We start from the raw sequence: 7,579 nt of genomic DNA on the forward strand, positions 1-7,579 counted from the left end.
TTTAAATGTTTTACTCACGTCATCCACTGAGAAGGAGAGGTCTACTGTCGCTGTTCAGTCAGTGTCCTTATAACAAATAAGAATTTACTGTTTATGATCGTTTGTTGCATACTAAGGTGTGTGTGTGTGTGCACAATATGAAGTGGTTTTGTTCCAGAGAGAGTCAGTATGCCAGACTGCGCTGGAGAGGCAATACCACACAGAGATCATGGCTCAGGAGCGGACCGGGGCAGACGGAAACGCAGGATTTTCACCTACACCGATTCTGACTGCTACACCAATTGGGAAGGGGTGGTTTTCAACAGAATCTCCATTTCTGTAACGGTTCTATAACCAAAGACTCTGGAAGCAAGTATAGGGGAGGATTTTATAGGGGGAGCTGGAGCAGACGTGACAATTTCATTATTCAAAACAAAGCATTTACCTATTTTCTGTCCAAAAGAAACGTTAGTGTTTTAAAGCTGTTTTTGATGTACTCAATACAGCATTCCAAGAGTATGGTGACGCAGGTCAAGTCCAATCCTACCTTACTGGCACATAGGATGGCCAATGTCAGACCCAGACGACAGGACAGACGCCCAGTGTAGGTCCCTTATACTCACCAAAGTGAATTATTATTAAAGTGAATGTAATTGAAGCAGCATTGGTCGTGCTGCTTTGAAGACAAACAGTGTACCGGTATGTTCACATTACACCATACCCTTGTATGCAAAATGTGTTTATGGTATTCTGTTGGTCTGCAGTGACAGCACCATCCCCAAGTCCAGGCTGATTACCTGGGACCCCTCGGAGGACTTTGTGAAGACCAGCCACATGGTCAACACACCTGTACAGACCATACACATCATGGGGAACCTGGGACCAGCAGGCAAGTGAGTAGCACAAGGGGAAAAACCACTATGTAGCCTATACACTTATTACACTGCTTTGTATGTAATAACTTTGAAGTAGATTCCAATTCAGGCATTGAAAAGTGGCATTTTATTATTGTATTTCTCAGACTTGTCCAAAAGGAGAAGGAATGCTTGTCTGCACGATAAGAGCAGATGGAAATGGAGTGGTTACCATCACACCAGACTTCAACAAAGGCAAGGAGCACTACAGGCCAGTGACCCGCACCCGCTGAAGTCAAAATATTTTACCCCTAGCTCAAGTAAGGGTCACTTACTTGGTAGCAGAATTCATACATTCCCAGCCATTTACTGTGTTATGATGCTGTTTGTTTGCACCCAAGGTTGAGACGGAGGGGGAGAAGAGGGAGGTGTGGCGTCAGACCAGAGGAGACAGAACAGCAACAGTGCATATATTTTTTCACCTTTATTTAACCAGGTAGGCAAGTTGAGAACAAGTTCTCATTTACAATTGCGACCTGGCCAAGATAAAGCAAAGCAGTTTGACACATACAATGACACAGAGTTACACATGGAGTAAAACAAACATACAGTCAATAATACAGTATAAACAAGTCTATATACGATGTGAGCAAATGAGGTGAGATAAAGGGAGGTAAAGGCAAAAAAGGCCGTGGTGGCAAAGTAAATACAATATAGCAAGTAAAACACTGGAATGGTAGATTTGCAATGGAAGAAAGTGCAAAGTAGAAATAAAAATAATGGGGTGCAAAGGAGCAAAATAAATAAATTAATTAAATACAGTAGGGAAAGAGGTAGTTGTTTGGGCTAAAATATAGGTGGGCTATGTACAGGTGCAGTAATCTGTGAGCTGCTCTCACAGTTGGTGCTTAAAGCTAGTGAGGGAGATAAGTGTTTCCAGTTACAGAGATTTTTGTAGTTCGTTCCAGTCATTGACAGCAGAGAACTGGAAGGAGAGGCGGCCAAAGAAAGAATTGGTTTTGGGGGTGACTAGAGATATACAGTGCCTTGCGAAAGTATTCGGCCCCCTTGAACTTTGCGACCTTTTGCCACATTTCAGGCTTCAAACATAAAGATATAAAACTGTATTTTTTTGTGAAGAATCAACAACAAGGGGACACAATCATGAAGTGGAACAACATTTATTGGATATTTCAAACTTTTTTAACAAATCTAAAACTGAAAAATTGGGCGTGCAAAATTATTCAGTCCCCTTAAGTTAATACTTTGTAGCGCCACCTTTTGCTGCGATTACAGTTTAAGTCGCTTGGGGTATGTCTATCAGTTTTGCACATCGAGAGACTGAAAATTTTCCCATTCCTCCTTGCAAAACAGCTCGAGCTCAGTGAGGTTGGATGGAGAGCATTTGTGAACAGCAGTTTTCAGTTCTTTCCACAGATTCTCGATTGGATTCAGGTCAGGACTTTGTCTTGGCCATTCTAACACCTGGATATGTTTATTTTTGAACCATTCCTTTGTAGATTTTGCTTTATGTTTTGGATCATTGTCTTGTTGGAAGACAAATCTCCGTCCCAGTCTCAGGTCTTTTGTAGACTCCATCAGGTTTTCTTCCAGAATGGTCCTGCATTTGGCTCCATCCATCTTCCCATCAATTTTAACCATCTTCCCTGTCCCTGCTGAAGAAAAGCAGGCCCAAACCATGATGCTGCCACCACCATGTTTGACAGTGGGGATGTTGTGTTCAGGGTGATGAGCTGTGTTGCTTTTTACGCCAAACATAACGTTTTGCATTGTTGCCAAAAAGTTAAATTTTGGTTTCATCTGACCAGAGCACCTTCTTCCACATGTTTGGTGTGTCTCCCAGGTGGCTTGTGGCAAACTTTAAACAACACTTTTTATGGATATCTTTAAGAAATGGCTTTCTTCTTGCCACTCTTCCATAAAGGCCAGATTTGTGCAATATACGACTGATTGTTGTCCTATGGACAGAGTCTCCCACCTCAGCTGTAGATCTCTGCAGTTCATCCAGAGTGATCATGGGCCTCTTGGCTGCATCTCTGATCAGTCTTCTCCTTGTATGAGCTGAAGGTTTAAAGGGACGGCCAGGTCTTGGTAGATTTGCAGTGGTCTGATACTCCTTCCATTTCAATATTATCGCTTGCACAGTGCTCCTTGGGATTTTTAAAGCTTGGGAAATCTTTTTGTATCCAAATCCGGCTTTAAACTTCTTCACAACAGTATCTCGGACCTGCCTGGTGTGTTCCTTGTTCTTCATGATGCTCTCTGCGCTTTTAACGGACCTCTGAGACTATCACAGTGCAGTTGCATTTATACGGAGACTTGATTACTCACAGGTGGATTGTATTTATCATCATTAGTCATTTAGGTCAACATTGGATCATTCAGAGATCCTCACTGAACTTCTGGAGAGAGTTTGCTGCACTGAAAGTAAAGGGGGCTGAATAATTTTGCACGCCCAATTTTTCAGTTTTTGATTTGTTAAAAAAAGTTTGAAATATCCAATAAATGTCGTTCCACTTCATGATTGTGTCCCACTTGTTGTTGATTCTTCACAAAAAATACAGTTTTATACCTTTATGTTTGAAGCCTGAAATGTGGCAAAAGGTCGCAAAGTTCAAGGGGGCCGAATACCTTCGCAAGGCACTGTACCTGCTGGAGCGTGTGCTACAGGTGGGAGATGCTATGGTGACCAGCTAGCTGAGATAAGGGGGGACTTTACCTAGCAGGGTGTTGTAGATGACATGGAGCCAGTGGGTTTGGCGACGAGTATGAAGCGAGGGTCAGCCAACGAGTGCGTACAGGTCGCAATGGTGGGTAGTATATGGGGCTTTGGTGACAAAATAGATTGCACTGTGATAGACTGCATCCAATTTGTTGAGTAGGGTATTGGAGGCTATTTTGTAAATGACATCGCCAAAGTTGAGGATTGGTAGGATGGTCAGTTTTACAAGGGTATGTTTGGCAGCATGAGTGAAGGATGCTTTTTGCGAAATAGGAAGCCAATTCTAGATTTAACTTTGGATTGGAGATGTTTGATATGGGTTTGGAAGGAGAGTTTACAGTCTAACCAGACACCTAAGTATTTGTAGTTGTCCACGTATTCTAAGTCAGAGCCGTCCAGAGTAGTGATGTTGGACAGGCGGGCAGGTGCAGGTAGCAATCGGTTGAAGAGCATGCATTTAGTTTTACTTGTATTTAAGAGCAATTGGAGGCCACGGAAGGAGAGTTGTATGGCATTGAAGCTTGCCTGGAGGGTTGTTAACACAGTGTCCAAAGAAGGGCCAGAAATATACAGAATGGTGTCGTCTGCGTAGAGGTGGATCAAAGACTAACCAGCAGCAAGGGCAACATCATTTATGTATACAGAGAAGAGAGTCGGTCCAAGAATTGAACCCTGTGGCACCCCCATAGAGACTGCCAGAGGTCCGGACAGCAGACCCTCCGATTTGACACATTGAACTCTTATCAGAGAAGTTGTTGGTGATCCAGGCGAGGCAATCATTTGAGAAACCAAGGCTGTCGAGTCTGCCGATGAGGATGTGGTGATTGACAGAGTCTAAAGACTTGTTTCTTATCAATGGTGGTTAAGATATCGTTTAGGACCTTGACTACACTCAATAAGTAGGAGTAACTTACAAAGCTCTGGACATTGTTCTTTTTTTATGACTTGAGCCTGTTCTCGGCTATACTGGTCTGTATTTCTGCCATGCTGTCTATATTTTCGGCCATCTCTCCTGTGCATTTCTTGAATGCCACTTTCAACCTCCAAGTCATTCAGCCAACTGTCCAGGTCTACTGCCTTAAGATCACCTTCACTGCAGTTTCTCTTCATCACTTGGATCAGTGCCCTCACCTGCTCGCCCATCCTCTTGATCTTCGTAGCCACGTCTTCATCCCTCAGTCTCTCCTTCCTCCTCCCCATCCACTTTGCAATCCATCCTCTACAGCATCTCTCATTCTTCTGCTGCCTCTTGGTTGATGTCCTCACCATCATTGTGCGTCTTCAGACCTTCCTCCAGGTTGAGTTCTATTGAGGTCAGGTTCTCTTTGATCCTCCTCAGACTCTCCTCGTTAGTGTTTGTCCACTTGTCCAGCTGCTGCCTGCAGGGCCAGACAGTGGGGACCACCTCCATCTGGCGTGACACCTTCTTCAGGTCACTCACAGAGGCAGAGAGAAGGATGTTGGGCTTGGCCACAATAATCTCAACAGATATAGGGTCAAAACACTGAGATGTGACGAGCGCACACACAAATTTAAGAGATGCCTACCAGTCGATGGTCCTTCAGTGGTCCTTGTGGTTCCTTTGGAGGCTCTGGACTGTCCTCAGTAGAGGCGTCATTGCCATCATCAAGCTGTGTGTCAGAGAGCTAGCTGGTCATAGTCCATTCTCCACATTCAGTGAAAGAGTTACTCAAAAATGTGCGTGTGTAAGTGGGGGGAGAGACAGACAGGTCATCGTCCTCGTCCATTTCCCTCACTTCAAACTTTGTCACTTTTCCATCCTCAACTTTCAGCGGTGGTGTCCTCTTTTCATGATCCTCATCATCACACTGTGTATCAGAGTCAACATGTCAGAGACCATCCTCCTCACAGTGATGTCACTCAACAGACATGTACAGTAGGGTACAACTCTTTTACCTCCGATTCACAGTGAGTGAAGGAGTAGATGGAAAAGTCATCAGAACTGGAGGATGAGATCACGTCATCATATTTTCTCTCTATCAGCCGATTCACCCTTCCAGACTGAGGAGACAGAGAAAGGCATGTACTCATGGCAGCCATAGAATACACTGGCATTGACCCTCAAGGAAATGTAGAATATGTAGGCAATCCAACATGGTTGTACAAGTAGTGAGTAATACATGGGTAACTGAAAATGCAATAAATGCAACTCCCATAACATTAGGGGTGGGGCTAAAGACCTTCCATAGAATAGGATTCTTTAGCATCTCGAATGGATGATTGTCAATTCAACCAAGCCAACCAAAATGGCCATATGAATCAACAGATTGATCTATCTGTTGTGTGTAATGGAACAGCAGAGATGACCTGGCTGAGAGGCTTTGGATTGATGTTCCATCCGTCCCTGGATGTCTGGTCCTGCCCACAGCTCACAATGATTGGCTATAAACAGTAAAGAATTAATTAAACACTGCTTTGCTCATTGCAGAATGTATAACTAATGTGCATGTGTTACTGATTTCAGTTTGAAATGACTTACAGGTTTTGTTCTTCTGTACACCTTGTCGGTTGGCCACATCACAGAATCAGGGGTGTTTACCCTCATTGGATGAATCCGTCAACACATCACTCAATTTAAAAGGTGATAATATAACAAAAACAGGACAAAACAGACATGTATTGTATATTTACCACATAATGGCTGCGTCTTAAAGCTCTTTTGATTCTCTCATTATTACGATCCATTGCTTTCTGGGGGAAACATTTCCATCAATATTGTATGTATATATATATATAATATATATATGTGTGAGTGTGTATATACACCGATTTGGATAACATTAACTTAAGAGACCACTGCAAAATGATCCGTTTCTCTGGGTTGACTATTTATAGGTATGCGTTTGAGTAAAATGAACATTTTTGTTTTATTCTATAAACTACTGACATTTCTCCCAAATTCCAAATTAAAATATTGTCATTTAGAGCATTTATTTGCAGAAAATTACAACTGATCAAAATAACAAAAACAGATGCGGTGTTGTCAGACCTCGAATAATACTAATATTTTAACTTAGGAAGAGTTCTGAAATCATTATTTGGTGGAATAACCCTGATTTTCAATCACAGCTTTCATGCGTCTTGGCCACCAGTCTTTTACGTTGGTGTTGGGTGATTCAAGCAGCTTGGCTTTGTTTGATGGCTTGTGACCATCCATCTTCCTCTTGATCACATTCCAGAAGTTTAATGGGGTTCAAGTCTGGAGACTGGGCTGGACATGACAGGGTCTTGATCTGGTGGTCCTCCATCCACACCTACATTGACTTGACTGTGGCTTGGAGCATTGTCCTACTGGAAAAAAACAATCCTCAGAGTTGGTGAACATTGTCAGAGCAGAAGGAAGCAAGTTTTCTTCCAGGACAACCTTGTACGTGGCTTGATTCATGCGTCCTTCACAAAGATAAATCTGCCCGATTCCATCCTCCACCAAATTTAACACTGGCTTGTAGGCCTTTCCAGGTCTCCGTCTAACCATTAGACGACCAGGTGTTGGGCAAAGCTGAAAATTGGACTCATCAGAGAAGATGACCTTACTCCAGTCCTCTACTATGGTCTTTTGAAAACCTCAGCCTGGCACTTCTTTGCTTCTCATTGATGAAGGGCTTTTTTCTAGCTTTGCACAACTTCAGCCCTGTCCCTAGGAGCCTGTTTCAAACCATCCTCACTGTGCCCTTCACCTCAGCTGCATTTGCCATTCTTTTTGTAGGTTAACTGCCTTGTTCAGGGGCAGAATGACAGATTTTTACCTTGTCAACTCTGGGATTCGATCTTGAAACCTTTTGGTTACTAGTCCAACGCTCTAACCACTAGGCTACCTGCCACCCCAATGAACTGCTGTCTTTGAAATTTTAAGGATGGAAGCATCCTGTATCCCTCTGCCAGTAAAGCCCTTTTCCTCACTCAAAATGTTCCTTTTCAACTCTTCTGGCATAGTTAATGGTTATTTTTGGATTCCAATTACTTTTGAGGTACTACTAGCACT

The 7,579-nt window shown here is 43.0% G+C and overlaps 1 long non-coding RNA gene across 1 annotated transcript; it reads left to right on the forward strand.

Moving 5' to 3' along the window:
• The first annotated feature begins 363 nt into the window (after positions 1 to 363).
• Positions 364 to 1,294, forward strand: LOC121841220. Its single transcript, XR_006080251.1, has 4 exons — positions 364 to 583; positions 744 to 872; positions 1,001 to 1,153; positions 1,235 to 1,294. It is a non-coding gene; the product is annotated as an uncharacterized LOC121841220 (long non-coding RNA).
• Positions 1,295 to 7,579: the final 6,285 nt, after the last annotated feature.

This window comes from Oncorhynchus tshawytscha, linkage group LG28 (assembly GCF_018296145.1).
Source record: "Oncorhynchus tshawytscha isolate Ot180627B linkage group LG28, Otsh_v2.0, whole genome shotgun sequence".
In the NCBI taxonomy this organism is placed as follows: domain Eukaryota; kingdom Metazoa; phylum Chordata; class Actinopteri; order Salmoniformes; family Salmonidae; genus Oncorhynchus; species Oncorhynchus tshawytscha.